Source organism: Tinamus guttatus, unplaced genomic scaffold (assembly GCF_059628265.1).
Source record: "Tinamus guttatus ecotype Peru unplaced genomic scaffold, ASM5962826v1 Tinamus_guttatus_pri_ptg000215l, whole genome shotgun sequence".
NCBI classification, from domain to species: Eukaryota; Metazoa; Chordata; class Aves; order Tinamiformes; family Tinamidae; genus Tinamus; species Tinamus guttatus.
In genome coordinates, this window is record NW_028288749.1 from 878642 (window position 1) to 896008 (window position 17367).

The window sequence follows — 17367 nt, forward strand, 5'->3', positions numbered from 1 at the left end:
CTGGAGGCAGGGCATAACCAGAGTTGATCCTGTAATCGAATTGCACGGGTGGGTAGTGTCAAAATTTGCAGGGAACCTGTGCTTCAGCTGAGGTCGCATTTAACCAACTCTGGGTCTCGTTCTGTGAATTTGCAAACAGCTGTCTAGCAACATGTTAATGTGAAGAATTGCTATCTACGCTTTCTATTTTTGGAAGTACAATTTCCTATCCCTGAAAAAAGAAAAACAGCATTTTATTTAGCATGTTATTCCTTATGTTAATTGCTTTTTGTTCACAAAATTTTCTCTGATTCTGTTAAAAAAACGTTTCCTCCTTTCCATGCCTTTGTGAACTGTTTCATTAGGAACGTGGCACAATCTGGTTTTCGCACTTGAGCAGATTTTATAATTCACTGCAAGCCTCTTCTGTTTCATTTTCTGTGTGATGCGAGACAAGTATATCTGCCCTTGCACAACTCTGGATTATTTTCCTTGGCTCTTGTCAGCCCATTCCTAAAAACACTGGGAACACTAATGGCACATCAGCAGAGGGATATTCTGCCCAGGAAATAATGGCATTTGGTAACGGGGCCAGAAATCCTGGCTTTCCGCGTTGTCTACGCAGTAGAAGTGCTGTGGACTGTTACAGACTAAAGCTGAACAGGAACCAGGCCAGGCAATCTAGAAGAGAAGCTGAAAAGTTAAATACAACAAAATCACCATATCCCCTCATGAGTTACTGGTTTTGCAGAAATGTCCTCTCCTCCTTCCCCTGTTCCACTTATATATGCAATGATAAACTTGATTGATTGAAGCTCTATTGTTTGGGTAGGACAGAAAATGGGAAGGAGAGGTGATTTTACAACTCGTTAATATAACCCAAATCTATTTAGGTGTGGAAAGAAGTTGTCATTTTTGTACTCCACATTTTTTCCTTGCTCATATGTTTTAAAAATCTTCGTGTTTTATGATTCTGACAACTACTACCAGGAGGGAAAAACTGCCTTTTTTTTTTTTTCTTTCTTTCTTTCTTTTTTTTTTTTTTCCTGGTTGTTATGGAGCAGATGACAGTAATTTATTAGGCTGATTTATTACATTAGCAGGCAAGAAGATGGACAAAAGAATTAAGGAAACAATGACAAACCAGTCACAGAGCAACTGTGAAATATCAGAGCTTTTCTTTTGAGCAAATAGGAGATATCTGGAAGTAAACTAGCCCATATTTGATCAGATTAAGAAATAATAGCTATGATTTCACCTTGATAATTGCCACATGGAGCAAAGGAAATCAAGGCTCCACAAAGCCTAGATAACTTAATAATATGGCAGGACTGATGCATAATGAACACTTTCAAACCATGTATCTGCAGCCTGGCGGGAGAGTTACAGGTTGTTTCCTTATGGAATATTTCCTGTTCGGAGGCTGCACAGAAGCGTTACCCACCGCTGCTTTTGGGAAGACACTCACATAAGTCACACAAAATGGCAGCCTACTTGCTATGTACACACTTCTACATGCATAAATGCAAATATATATGTATTTTCACAGGAATCATACACATAAGTATATACCCCTATATTTATGCATACATATGCATATGTTTATAACAGAAATTGTGTAGATATGCATGTAGAAAATGCATGATTGCATTTAAAAAATGTTACCAGTGGCCTGGAGATGGAATAAGAGCTATTTGTGACGGTAGGTAGCAAAAACAGCAGCTTTAACTGAATCAGAAAGCCCCAAGTTGGAAGAGGACTTTTAATTTCAGATTAGGCCTCTCTGCTTTTTCTAATGAGTGGGAGCAGGCAGTTGCCACCAGAGCTCGGGACGTGGCTGTGCCCAAAAAGCCAATCTGTTGCTGGGGAAGCAGGAACGATGGGTTTGGTGACGAGTGCCTGGTCTCCTGGCACAGCCCTGCTGCTGCAGTAAAAAATCTGGGACCAGGCAGGTGCAGAAAATGGTCTTCTCTAAATGTTGTTCTCGTGGACGTGAACCAGGATGGCAGGGCAGCTCTCTAGAAATGGCAGCTCACTTAAAAAAAAAATGCATCCTTAGTGCTTAGACACCTAACTGCTACTTTAGCTTGAAATATGAGGGAAATATAAGATGATCTGTTGGCTCTTTGTGTTTGTAGCAGCGCCAGGTGAACAAAGAGCTGCATTTTGGGCTGAAATTCAGCTTTTTTCTTGAGCGATGCGGGTCATGCATCTCCGCACACGACTGCGCTGCATTCACCACAACCTCTCCCTCCCATTGCAGGAAAAAGCAAGTTCAGAACTTTTTTGTGTTGCTCTGCTCGTGTAACCCTATGGATGCTGGCAGCTGAAAACCTAGGCACGACCTGTCTGAACAGCACACGGGGCAAGCAGAACTGTTCTTTTAAAAAGTGTTGTCAGATTTCACATGTTGGCACAGGGTGTTTTATGTCCTCCTTGAGCATCATCTCATAATTCGTGCCTGAGAAAGCCATGAATTCCTATGACAATTTATCTTAGTAATACCTGAATATTAAATTTACGTTAATTTATTTTGCTAAGGGATTCAGCCTGGGCTTGTTCATCCTTTCAGGATTCACTGAAGAGTTTATTCGTCCACTTAGAAGAGCCATTTGAGCACATGCTGAAGCCTTCACAAAATGCCATAGAAGTAGCTTCTTGGCAAGGGAAACAAAGAGGGCCAAGAGGCCGAGACTCAGTAAACTGAGTATTGCTGCATGTGCAGCAGGCTGCAGCCGGAGCCTCTTCCCGCGTTGTAGCCTTTTAGGATTTTCAGGAATGCCAACGGGAACATGTTTGGGGTAGTCTAAGAGCATCTCTACAAATGAATTCACTCTACCTGCAAGAAACAATTTTAGATTATGCATGCAAAGAGCTCACTCTGCACCATCACCATTACACTGGGCGTTAATTGACTTGTGGCTGCCTGAGGCCAGTTCACTCTGCGTTTCCTGGCTCAGAGGCTTAACCATTTACTGAAACTAACTTCATTGCTGGAGGAAAAGTTGTTTCCTTACAGCTGGTTGCAAATGATCTTGCCTGAGAGAAGACATTATTTTTTCAAAGTCATGGCCAGTCCTAGGTGAGCACCTCTCATCTGAATGGCAAGCCTAAAAATGTGCCGTTTTAGGGATTGCCTTTCTGACATCTGGAATCCTCTGGGGCAGGAATGAAGGCAGGGCTGGAGAGTGGTGAGAAAGCAGCAGAACAGCAGGACAGAGGCTGGAAGGAAGCTCTGGAGATGATCCAAAGTGCTGCCCAAGCAGGGTCACCTGGAGCACAGTGCACATCCCGGCGGCCCTCGAGTAGCTCCAAGGATGGAGCCTCCTTGGAGCCTCCTTGGTCAATAGGTCACCCAGCAGGTGACTGAGCAGGACCCAGGACCCTGCACTTCACTCTAGTGATCTGCATGTTTCTATACTTTTAATATACTTTTATATATGTATATTACAAAGGCATATTTACATATGTATATTACAAATGCGTGTTCTTGTATTTCAGAGGGACTTCTGCAGCTCTCCTGAGAGATGATTTTGCACCTCATTTTTCAATCAGATCAACAGTGCAACTCAGGTAGGATGTAATTTTAATCAACAAGTGTTTGCTTTTGCAATTTGAAAATAAATATAGACATAATTTACATTTGTATATATTATGTTTGTATATACACAGTTTCTATGTTGTTATTTAGGTATGTATTTTTCTAATTATATGCATATCTACCTATGTATATCCAGGAATTAGACACCACTGTGCCTAAAACCACATATTACTTATGAGACCAAACTTCTTCTGAAGAAAACCTTACAGCAGAGATTTCTTCTGCTTGCTTGAAATTCCTTGCTCTGTTCTTGCTGATTTTACTGTTTGCACTGGGTTTCTTGTACTCTCTTCTGTGCAAATGCACGCTAGATCTTTGTCCCTTGGTGGCTACACATTGCTGGTAAAAAAAAGGCTAAGTAAATGCAACAATGTTACTCAAACGCAGTAAAGTTCATTTTGTGACTGTTGTAGTGCGCTTCTGCCTGGATTGAAAACAAGCAAATTACTAATTATGTCTTGCTTCGGCTGCTGCTGCTCTCTGAGAGGAACAGGCCTCTGCTTTGGCCACGTTAAATAGTTTTTAGTTCCGCAGCAATAGCTCAGTCACTCAATGGTAAGTGATGATAATCTGTCATTAGTTCTGTACACCACAAGGCAGCTTAACAGCATTATGAATTGTGACCATCAGTGACCACTGATAATCCACTGAAAGGCCTGCTTTTGTAGTGGCCTCCATGCCTGAAATGACAGTTACTCATCAGGCTCTAGGCGGATCCCTTGCACAGGCCTCACATGCTGTTTTAGAGCCTTGTAGCCCTCCAGATTGAATGCAGAGACTCTCAACCTTTTTGAAAGTGCCCTTGGCTCTTAACACCCTGGAGGAGGGTGAATCAGTGTTTCCTTTGCATGGTGTGTGAGTCTCCAGCTTGGTTTCCTTCTGCTGGTTTTCTCCCTGTGGCCTGCATGGCACAGGGATGGGAAATGCTGTGTTCAATAGTGCCCGAGTCCACAGCTTCCAGCCAGGGTACCTCTGCATACAGTTCTCTGGGGAAAATAAAACAAATGTCACCACTCATTGCATAAGGTTACATAAAATTGAATTGGAGTGATGAAAAACACACAGCAAATGCAACAACACCTGCAAAACGAATCCAGCTCTGCTGCAATTAAAATATTCGGCCCGTTTGCCACAATCTTCGGGTAACTGTGAAGCTGTGAAAATTTACTCGTGTCAGGCTGCTGTGACGTGCCGAGATTTGTCACAGCCAGGGAGCAGGAGTGTCCTTGGGAGCTGCGGGGCTGAAGCCTGCATTGCTCTAACGTGCTGTCTCGGGGGACGTGCGTGCTCGGAGGTGCCGTGTTTGGTTGTGACACATGCAATTCGGCGGAGCATTATTCACAGCTTTGTCAACACTAGTCCTGAGTGTTTGAAGAAGTTATTTAAGAGCTCTGCTAGTGGGAGAAAATGTTTATTTGAAACATAATGGATGTGCCGAGAAGAAAATAAAAAGTAGTGTAAATGACAGATTTTTTTATAGCTTGGGAATGAATAATGTTTTAATCCCTCACACTGGAGAAAGAGTGAGGGAACAAAATTAATCTCTTAAAGGTCACGGGTGGTGCTTTGTCTTCCTTAACCAAACCGTTTAACTTCGGAGATACAAAGAGCCTTATTTTTCTGCTTGTCCTGCTTTCCGTAATAAAACTCATGTTATTACTCTCTTCTTCTGTGTTATTGTAACTGCCCAGGAAAGTATTTTCTGAGCTAACTTTCAACATGTGGAACCTCCTCTGCAATGTTTCTAGGCAGTTAAAGACAAGGGAAGGATTGAGGAGGGTCACCAGGGGAGATGGCAAGACATTCTCTGCTTAACCATCCCATTTTTCTCAGACAGTTATTATCAAAGGTGAGGGACAATCAGTAGCATTTAAACAAGTTGTGACATGTTCTTGTGGCAAGGCATGATTTAAGTATGTGCTAAGGATGTGTTAAGTGCCTACAGACTTGTGTCCACCTTGGTATATTATAAAGTCTCAGGGTTTTGGAGTTACCATCTTGGTTGCTTGGGTTGCTTTCTTCCTTCTTCACTTTTAGCCTTTTGGCTTTGTAAAAGGAAATGTTTCAGCTTTAGTATCCATAGCCTTTTAGTTGTTTCTTTTTTGGTGTGTGTAGAACTACTGTTTCTTCAACATCCTGGCATCAAGACCATCGCTAGGGATGCTCAATTGACTGAGGTACAGAAAATTTGATGAAGAAATTGTCATGACAAGTGCCCTTTCAGTCTGAGGGTGCTGTCACTAAGCCTGACAACAGCAAACAGAAGCCAGAGCTCTAAAGGAGAATAATTACTCAGCCTTTCAGCCCCAAACCACCCACTGGGAATATTCCTGGTGGTTTCACCCTGTCACTCCATGCGTTCAGCTTCATTGATACCCTTTTAAAATAGGCAATGAGTTCTTGTCAGCCTTGGTTGAGTGCCGTGCTCAAACGCTTGGAGCGTTTTCCCTTCCCTTTCAGAAGGAGCATTCCTTAGGAACATTTGATCCAGGAGAAAACAAATCAGAAATGTGGGGTTATAATACTTGGAAATAGACCTGTTTTAATACATTTTGGTGTGGAGTTTGGGCAGTGCTGGGTGCGTGGGGTTTATGTGCCGCCTGCCTTCAGGGACTTGATGGAGAGTAAAAGATGGTCCCCTACAGCACGTGAGTCCTGTGGGAACCATTACAGGTGTCTGTTTTTTAAGGATACTTTGTACTAAGTTGTGCAAAGTACAGAAGACTATGTAAATATTTAAGCAAACATAGTTCAGGGCAGTTCAGGGTATTTTGCTTGTGTGAAAGTAATTCTGCCTCCTCAACCCTCTTGACCAAGATAGGTATTTAATGCAGCATTACCTGCTTTGCTTTTTTCTTATTTTCCTTTTTTTTTTTTTAATTATTCTGGGTCAAAGAACATAGGACCTATGGAAATTCAGAAGTAGCTAAATCAACATATGTTTTGAAGCCACGTGTACGTGAAAAGTTTAATAATAAAGAGAGAGAGCTCGGTTCTGCATTTGTTTTAAGCACCAAGACAATACCAAGACAGAGTAAAAGCCTAGGTGTACAGAACACCAAAGGGAATGGTTTGCCTGAGCACTACAAAAGCGGTGCATCTTTTCATCTTTTTTTTCTTTCTTTTTATTTCCATGTATAATGTAAGTACTTTAGTGTGTTACAAAACCAGATTTACTTGTACAACAAGATCCACTTGACGCTTGAGGGTGTCTGCCTGTTGACCCCCCGGGAACACCATTGATTTCCAAGCACGTGTATTGTGGGAGCACAGACTTAAAAGCCCAAATAGTTTTTCAAGGTTCCTTAAGTAAATAGAGTTAAAAAACTACTGAATACTTTAAAGAAGAATTTGTTTCAATGGCAACTTCTAAATGTGACACTGAATTCAGGGCCATAAAATTCAGCAAAAGTTTTCAAATGGATAAGAATACATAAAACCCATCTTTAATTTTGGTTTTGTATCAGTTTTTCGTTTTGTGTTGTAAAAGGAGAAGCACAAGTATTATGTATGGATTATGTAAATTTTTGTGTGAGCATAAGCCAAGAAAAGCCAGTTATCCCTGGTGAGAATTTGGTGCCATCTCCATAGGCATGAACAAGGATAAGTAAGATAGCAACTTGTTCTGTAATTCTGTATTAAAAATAAAGCATGACACTCTCTGGAAGCTTTCTCTTCATGCTGTCAGCACAGTTCTTTTCATTTTCAAAGAAGCAGTGTGCAAGAAATTAAGTAGCTTTTTTCTCTTTGCCTGCCATCTCTGAGAGTGATTTTACAGTTCTGTCACTCCTAGACAAAAGAAGGGCAGTGGGAGGAATAGTTTTGCCTGATTTCAAATTTGTCTTTTGAAAAGAAGTGCTTGGCCTGCACTGGGTTGGGATTGGGTTGGAATATTTCCTATGAACAGAGCATGACTGTGACTACAGAGAAACAAAAACTAGGTAAAAAAAAATCATGCATGTTGAAAGGCCTCAGCAGCATTTATTTCACGACAACTAGTGACTATGCTTAGGGTAACTGTGCTGCTAAAGTAGAGCTTGAATGCTCAGTTTCTCCTAGTAAGACCACTGAAGAGCAAATCTGCACTTAAATCAGGAGTGAAACAAGTTCCTTCCCAGCTGCAAACTCCATCTGCTGCAGCTCCACTGTGTTGTGCTTCTGCTTGCATAGGAATTTGCTAACAAAAAAGTCACAACTCCCTATTCTTTCCATGCGACTGGTTGCATGTGAAGATTAAATTATACTATAAGCTCAAGATAGAGCTTTAATTTTTGCTTTTTATTTAGATTCTTACCATACGCTAATTTTTAATTATTACAAAAATACATAAGGTAAAAACATCTTGCAGTTTTGTACTGATTCTCTCTAAAGGTTTTTGCATGGATGCTAGATTGCATAATAACAGTCTCTGTCTCCTGCTCATTATTTGGAAAAATACTGTGATTTTAAAAGTATTGCTATTGCAAACAGGATAATTTTTAGATGACTTGAAGAAGCTGGTGGAATATGGTGAAAATACAGTAGGCTGGGAGTAGCTCATGATGACTGCATTTCAGGTTCCTGTTTGAAGGCAGATTTTTGCCACCTACATTGCCCTACAAGGCTAAGACTTTCCTTGTATTTCATTATCACCTGAATGTTGGTCTTGTATATAGACTTAGATTTAAGATAGTTATAGTGTCAATGAATATCACTGTTTTTTTTTTTTTTTTCTTCAAAAAGCAGGTTAAGCCAGGGCTTTGAAAGCAACCATTTAATAATCTTTGTATTTGCTTGCAGTCTGATGATGCCCAAAGGCTGAAATCATGTAAGAGCAAGAGTGCTCCACTGGGTGCTCTAGTTTTGCTAATGGTAGGTGGTTTCTACTCCAAGGAAATATATTCATCCTACAGTAAAAATGGTCTGGAGTTGTACAGGACTATGTTTGGGGTTTGATGTTCTCTCAATACTATGACTCAATAATGTTAAATGTTATCAATATTCCAAATTAAGTTGTCGCGTAATAAATCATGAGGAGGAATAATCATGTTATCCTTGCGTCACAACTAATTCTGAGCAACTTTTTCCATCTAGCTGGAGTTGTGCACGGCCTAAACCACAGCGGCGTTCAACCAAATGCCAGCAGGTCCCTTGGGGAGCCCTTCCCGCAGCTGCGGCCGCGTTCCCTGTGTGGGATGTGGGCTCACTGCTGGCCTCAGGCCTGCTCAGGCCTGTTTCCCCATGGGCTTCGCAGTGATGCCGGCCTGCAGCCCTCGCTCCCCCTGGACGCGGCGTTTCTGACGGGTTTCGTTAGATCCCAGCCAAACTGCTTCAAACGGGCTCTGAAGCAGCCGGGCAATTACCTCAGCGCGCGCACGACGCCGCAGGGCAATTACCAGAGCGCTGGGGCGGGGGCCTTCTGATCCTGCCCGCCGCTCCGCTCGGCACAAACTGCTTGTTGGCGTTTTGATGGAGTTCAAGGCTTGAGTCTTCGCATCTAAAGCCCTTAATAGACTGGGTCACACTCTCTTGCTGCAATGCTGATCTTTAGGGATCTTTCATCTTGCCTTCTGAGATCTGAGGCAAAAAGGTTAATCAGCGCGAGGGGCAGGAAGGAAGCTTAGGCTCGGCTCACATCTTTGTGACTCTGCCGTCTGATGTGTGAAATGTCTTCCCTTAGCACTTAGAAGTAGTATGGATTCGGGCTCTTGAAAGAGGCATAAAGACTCGCTTTATCTTTACAGATATTGGGGAGGCCCCTTTGACTCCTCTTGATTTTTTTTTTCACTTTTCCTTGAAGGCTAAAGGTTGAAGTAGAAAGGGCTCGGCACAGCGATAGCTACACATCTCGCCCCGACACACAGGGTATGTTCTTAGCGTGGACGGCGCGGCAGTTCATCCTCCCGCCGCTCAGGCCATGCGTGCTTTCCAGATCAGAAGAGATGCGCGCCAGCGGCGAACTACATACCGAAATGGTCCCACAGCCCCAGTGACCACTTGCCGACCTTCAAAGCAGAAGAGAAACTTATTCTTTTCCAATGACTGAGCTGTTCCATTTCTTCTTTGATGCCCAACACTTGGTTTGAAGTGAGATGAAGTCTCCTTTAGGCTAAGGACCCGGGCTAGTAGCCGATTTTTTTTCCCTCTCTGTTTAAAGGACCTGTGTTTGAGAGTCTTAATTGAAAGGCATTTCCTCAGTACGTTCCACCAGTCCTGTAGTAGCTCCATGCACACAAATCCTCTTGCTGCGAAACGTTAGGATCCTCGCAACCTTTCGCAGCCGGGCAGCTTCAATATTTGATGTTGAATTTCTGTCCAGTGATACAGAATTCACCATCTGAGGGAGCCAAGAGCCTCCTGAAACCATTTGCACAGGACCAAACCAAACACGTGGCCCAGGAGCTCTGTGCTGCCTAGGCCGCTTTTTCTTGCAGTAATCACCATAACAATGAAGCTCTTTTCCTTCAAAATGGCATAAATAGAGGATAAAAGCTTTGAATGTCAGGTTGCATCCGTCTCAACTCTTTATGGAAAATTCCCTTGTGTTTGCTGTGGAAACAAGGTCAGGTGGAGAGGGCAGGAAGTGAGGAAATTGGGACTGATGAAATACTTGGGGCTGAACTGCCTCTTTGCAATGGGCATTGCCAGCTTGGGTGCTGTTTAGATGCAGAAGTTTGTTGCAGTTCTTCCACAAGCCAGCAGTCACCACTAACAAGTTATTGCACAGCATTTAAACTTTTTAGGGTTTAAAAAGAAATAATTAATCATAACTTTTTTATTGTTTTAATAGAAACTTTTTATTTGCAAATTACACCTCAAAGCTTTCTAGTTTCATTTTAGTGCTGGACAGCAGGAGAGAATTATTTATACAAGCAAGACTGCAGGATAGTAAGCCAGGATCCAGGAATTATTTTCCCTCATGCAAATTACTGTTTTACTGCTATGAGCACAAGGTGTTTATGTTCTCAGTGACTTTAAAATCAATTTTCCTTCTGTTGGCACAAGGACATAAAGTCTATGAGAAGGAGAAGACCAGTATTCTCTGGACTGGAGTAATAAGATCCTGTGAGTTTTGAACAAATGGAAAACGAGCTGAAGAAGAGGGGAACATATAGACCTACATATATATATATACATATATATATATATATTCAGGGCACTATTAAGAGACTCTTTGATCACTTACAAAACTGACTCAGGGAAGGGATTTATGCTGGGAAAAGGTATGAAACCCAGTGCCTAGAAGCTAAAATTAGGCAATTTCAGTGTAGAAATTGGATGACAACTTCTGAGGTTGAATGTAAATGCTTGAGTACCTGATAGAAGACACGGCAGTTTCTCTTGGTTGATTGGAGGTTATTGTCTACCTGGGATGTAATAGGTTTACTGCAAGAATCCTTGGGTATATATTACTATGTAGAAAGTTGGTTTATATGGTCCTGATGGTGCCTTCTAGCACTCCCAGTCAGCTGAGTGGATTGCTGCAAGGATGAATCATTTGTTCTGCTTTTCTTTTTCATTCTGTACTGATTTTCTTGGCAAGTTTTGGCTTGGCTGTGATTGCTAGAATATGAGATGCATATTGGCAAGGTCCAAGCAAACTCAGGCAAAGAAGCACTTGGACTTAGCATTGGTTCAATATTAAACCCAAGATGACATTTCTTTTGGGTTTTCTTAAGAGTGAGCACCTCAAGAGAACCCTTGAACAAATTAGTGTGATCCTGGGTGCAATCACAGATGTTGCATCCAGATTGCAATCAATTCACAAGGGCTGGCTCTCCGACCAAAAATATTAGTAGAATACTACAAATGCAGGCACTGAAGGTTCTCTCCCCTTGGTGATGATAAAATAACACATACGTAGCAATGCAGGACCCCAGAGTTCCCAATTCTGTGTACCTGGTTGGCAAGGCAGATGGTGGCACAAGCAGCTTCGCTGCAGTCTGGTGATGCCTCTGATTTTGGCAGGAACAAGCAGGTGCTATAAATGGTCGAGTTAGACCTAAAGCCGGGCAAGTTGTGCCCTTAATCTGCTTCTGTGGAGATTTTGGGGGTGGTACCTAGGCTGGCATTACTGCAGGGATCAGAAAATAACCATCTCTACCATCCAGCTGAATATGCCACAATAATTATTTAAGCTCTGAGCAAATGTGCAGGAGCACAGTAACAGACCTGCTAACCAAACATGCTGGTGTGAAACATAGGAATAAATGTGATGCAAATGCGTGGGCACAGGAACCTCTCTCCGATCACGTAGGACATCACTGGATATTGATCTAGAGTTTGGGTGCACAATTTACCACCTCCCTGTAGTCTTGAATATACTCAGCTTAGAGCAAAATATGCTTAGCTGCTGTGTTGGTTGAATCTTGCAACTAGATAGTTCTTAATGCTTCCAAAATAAGCAAATTTCGGGTAGGATTTCTTTTGAATTTCAAAACAGTGTTTTACAGGTGAAGCCAGATATAACCAGTACTCACAGGAGAGTTGCAAGTAAAAACACAGAGCATATCCTTCTAATATTTTATTTCACATGCAAACAAATTATTCTGAAATCACCAGAAGAAACATATCCATTTACATTTAAATCCCAGATGGGTTTGTAAGAGAATTTGACAAATGTAAAAACAACTTTGTAAGTAAAAGATAAGATAAAGCTTACTGGGGAAAATAGCTGCAATGGTTTAGAGGAAGGCTTACATGAAAGGAATAAATACTGATGAAAATAACCTGTTTCCCAAGGAACTGCATTTCATATCTAAAGGCTGTGACAAAAGGTGAGGAGAATCTGCCCTTCCTTAGATGCAAGTATGCATAAATAAAATATAACATTTAATATAGAAACTGGCATATTGTTTTCTCTGCGGAAGGAACCGTTCTTGAAGAAAAATATGCTCACAGAGATAGAGAAATTAGCTAGTCACAGTGAATTATTCAGAACAGACATTTGAATATATAATATTAGCAGAGGATTCATGCCTCAGTTTCATGATTTATTTAAAGTGAACAACGTTGCAGGCTGTTCCGAAGGCGAAGGTGGCTCTCTGCATCTCATTCCCCATAGCCCACGTCGTCCGTCGCGGCAGCGGGATGGGGAGCGGCTCTTTCTTAAAGGCAGTGATGCAGGACCAAGAGGAATTCCGCTGGAGCACGAGGAACCCCCCTGCAGGCAGCAGCCCCCGTTTACCTCCCTGCCAAGTTGCCGGGACGCTGCAGCCGCAGCGGTGCCTGTTGCAGGCCGTGATTTATGGGATCGTCTCCGTGCTGCTGTGCTCGCCTAAGGAATGTGCTTAGGGCTGGGAAACACAAATGGGCTCCGTTCTGCACTCAGTCCATATTCAATCTTTTTCAAATGGGAAACTCTCTTGCCCGTATAGAAATTGCTTGAACTAGCAGTACTTATATGAGAAGGTCAATAATTCAATATTAACCGAAGCAAATTTTGTGCGATTAAGCTCTAGAGGCCTTTATTTGTCACCAGAAATTCCTTTGCATTGAAACTAGACTGCGTTTTGCAAGGAAAGCAATTATTTCTGATTAGTTTTTACTTTTAGCAATTCATTTAGTGGTTGCAAATAAATGTGTTTGCACAGGTGAAGAAAGAAACACGGGCACTTAGCAGGTAATGCCACATTATTCTTAAAAGCTAACACAGTGAAATAAAAATTACAGGCTCAGCAAGGTCTGTGGCTAAAGCTCGATAGAGAAACGTGGCAAGGAGGGGACATGATATCCCAGTAGTGAGGCCTAAGGAGCGTTGCTGTGTCCAGCAGCAGGTGTCCAAATTCCTGCCTGGGCTGGATCCAGGCTAATGCATGAAACCTCTGCGGTTTCCTTGGGCAGGGAGACCTGACCCTGCACGATTTACACTGGAACATGCGTACAGGGGATAGAGTTAGAGCTTAATTTCTGTATCTAGAATTCAGTCTCTTAAACTTCTGAAAAAAAAAAAAGCTTCTCTACCCACAATTGTTTAATGAATGCATTGATTTATTTAATTGATTTTTGATAGCTGTTAACTCACAGAATATCACCTGAAGACTTGGGATTGCTTTTGAGTAATGCTTTTGGAAAGAAGCAACTAGTAAGAAACGTGGAATTTTCCTCCTTTACAACCCTTAGCAGCAAGCAGCTCTTACTGCAGGCAGAGCACATGTGGCTTCCAGGTTGCTGTAAGGGCATCCTTGCCTGCGTTGAACCCAGTGAGTTATGCAGCGTGTGGTGAGTTCCAGCTCTGATACCTACTGCATCTCACGGGATGCAGGCAGGGATTGAAAGCCCAGGGCAAGAAAACTGTGGTGTTCCTCTTCAGCTCGTGCATGGCAGCTTGTCTGGCACGGTGACTACAGGTTGCTTTCAGCTGGGAGCAAGGTCTGTATGTGGATGTTCAATCGTACAGCTCTTCTAACGAGTTAAATTACATTAAATTACTTTCTAGTTATCTTAGGCAGTAATGCCTGATATTTGCCAGACCACAGGCAAAAAGACTGAGCAAGTAACATCACATCTGATCTCACTTTTTGTTTTGCTGTTTCCCATATCAGCAAAGGACTTTAGAGCCGTGCATTGGGATTTTCTCCCTGGGTTTTATTTGCCTACTGCCACCACCCCACTGTTTTTAAGCCCTTTGGCAGTATCCATTTGCCTTCGTGTGTGTTGTTTTGGAGGTTGGGACTCTGCTTGGGGTACTTCTTTCCCCCGGCTTTGTATGCTCATAGCTCTTCTACTATATCAGTAGTTTTGCTGAGGAATGAGTTGCATTTTCCAGTTGGCAGGTGGATCCCACACCCTCAGAGGATTCCTGGTGCTCCTCAATATCAATAATCCACTGCTTTGATGGCATTTATGTGGGATATTTTGACTGAGCTTTTCCTGAAGCAGAGTGGTCCCCGCAGCGTTGTTGTGTTAAAGAGGAGGTGAAGCAGACGTGCCGGCAGGGCCTCTGGCCTTGGTTCCTGCTGTTCCGCACGCGCCGCACGGTGTGTTGTGTGAGCGGAGTCGCTGGGGGCAAGGCAGGCAGCCCTGCTGGTTGCCTCCTCTTGGCTCCTGCGTGCGGTTGGGAAAGGATCCCCTGGAAGGGACATGGGGAGAAGGTTCCAGCACCCACTTTGCAGAGGAAGAGAATGGCTTTCTGCAGGAATCCAGCAGCTCCACAATCCTCCTAATGCTTTTAAACCTGATCCAGTCACTCATCACCCTTATGCTAATTTTTTCCTTATATCTAGTCAGAACTTCCCATGTCCCAGATGGGGCCTGTCTCCTCTTGTCCTGTCCCTGAGCTCCTCAGAGGAGGCTCCAGCTCTGTCTTCCCTATGTCCTCTGACCAGCAATGAGGTTCCAGCCTGTTCCTATTTCCAAGAAAAGCTCAATGGCAACGAACCTTTTAATTTGCTCGGGCCACGCTCATATATTCTAAGAGTAGAAAAACTCTAAATACATGTCACATATGGAATGTATGCCACATAGTAAACATTATCGCAGAATCCCAGTATGGTGAAGGTTGGAAGGGACCTCTAGAGGTCATCTAGTCCAACCCCCCTGCACACGCAGGGTCACCTAGAGCACGTGGCACAGGACTGCATCCAAGTGGGTTTGGAAGATCTCCAGAAAAGGAGACTCCACAACTTCTCTGGGCAGCCTGTTCCAGTGCTCTGGCACCCTCACTGTTAAGAAATTTTTCCTTAAGTTCCTGTGGAACTTTTGATGCTTCAGTTTGTGGCCATTTCCTCTAGTCCTATCAGTGGCCACCACTGGAAAGAGACCAGCACCATCCTCTGCACTCCCTCCCTTGAGGTACTGATAGACACTGATCAGATCCCCTCTCAGCCTTCTCTTCTCCAGGCTGAACAGGCCCAGCTCCCTCAGCCTCTCCTCATAGGGCAGATGTTCCAGGCCCCTGATCATCCTTGTGGCCCTGCGCTGGACTCTCTCCAGCAGCTCCACATCCCTCTTGTACTGTGGAGCCCAGAACTGGACACAATACTCCAGATGTGGCCTCACCAGGGCTGAGTAGAGGGGCAAGATCCCCTCCCTCGACCTGCTGGAGACGCTCTTCTTAATGCAGCCCAGGATTCCATTGGCCTTCTTGGCCACGAGGGCACACTGCTGCCTCATGGTCAACTTGTCATCCACCATGACACCTAGGGCCCTCTCTGCAGAGCTGCTCTCCAGAAGGTCGGTCCCCAGCCTGTACTGGTGCAAGACCTTGCACTTGGCCTTGTTGAATTGCATGAGGTTTTTCACCGCCCAGTTGTCCAGTCTGTCCAGGTCCCTTTGGATGGCAGCGCAGCCCTCTGGGGTATCGGCTACTCCTCCCAGTTTTGTGTCATCACCAAACTTGCTGAGGGAGCACTCTGTGCCTTCATCCAGGTCATTGATGAATAAATTGAACAGGACTGGACCAAGGACTGACCCCTGGGGACCCCGCTAGCTACAGGCCTCCAACTAGACTCTGCACCGCTGATCACCACCCTCTGGGCTCTACAATCCAGCCATTTCCAGCCAGGTGAGTCCAGTCACCACCACACTGTAATTACTTTAAGGATTGGGTTAATTTTTGATCACTTTCTCATTTACTTTAAGACACATCGTTTTCATGTACACACTGACACGCTGAGATGGGCCATTTATGAGGGGTGATAGACTCTGCTCTCATTAAGTTTTAATATATCATTAATTTTCCAGGCAGATGTAAAACATGGACTGTGATTTTCTGTTCTTCATTCCCAAGGTTGACATAAAAGTCAGTGACCCTTCTTGATTGAGTGATCATTAAAGTAGTCTATGCTATAGTCATTTTAAATCTTCCTAGCATATAAATATTAGGAGTTTGAAAAAAACCCATGCAAATTTTGTCTAAGACACCAGCTTATTAATTTATACATTAAAATAATGCACAGACTTCTCTTTAAATGGGCCTGAGAGAACATTTTGGATTCCTTTCTCACCTTTGGACAAGGTGAAATTCAATCAAACGTGAGCGCCCGACGCCAGCGGCGTTGTAGGTGCTCTCTCTGCTCAGACTGGAGCACGTCCGTATTTTGCACCTGAACTACAGTCCCCAACCTGAAATTTATTTGGAGACAAAAAGACAGTCCTGGACAGATTAATAAGGGCAGATTAATAATTTGGTTCGTTTATATATGAACCAAATTGATCATGTTCCCACACTAAGATTCAAGGAGGCAAAATGCCGTGGTGGAAGCTGATATGAGGGAATCCTGGCCCGTTCCTTGGTGGCTGGTGCAGTTCCCGTTATCTGTGTGACTGGGCCAGCCCGGGCACTACGAGTTTTTCCATAGTCTGAGGTATGTGCAGAACAAGCCCAGGCTCCCTGAACCACTGGCTAAAGACCATTATCTGCAAAAGAGAAATCACCATTTTGCTTTCAGGAGTTCTCCAAATAGCAATTATCAGCATCCATGTACAAGAGAGACCTGCCATAAATATTTGTGAATATTTGCTTTCCAGTACAGCCAGCTGTTCTTAGAAAGGGTGCTTTGCATTAGAAAACACAGGGCAAAATGTTGGCACTAGCCGATTGCCATTATAGCTTGGTTTGCTAGTGGAGCTAAAAGATGTGAGAGATGCTTATTTGTGCTTGTTCGCTCAAAATTGTGTAGGAATTACAGCACTTTAAAAAATTACATAAAAAGAGATTTTGGTAATCTTAATACTTCTTGCTTTCACGAGAAATTAAGTCTGGTTGGCCTGAACTCCTGAGTTATTGTTAGATGCTCAAGATGCATTTTTGACTTTTATATTTTAAATTAAAGCAATACAGCTTCTTTTTTGGGTCTGGGTTGGTT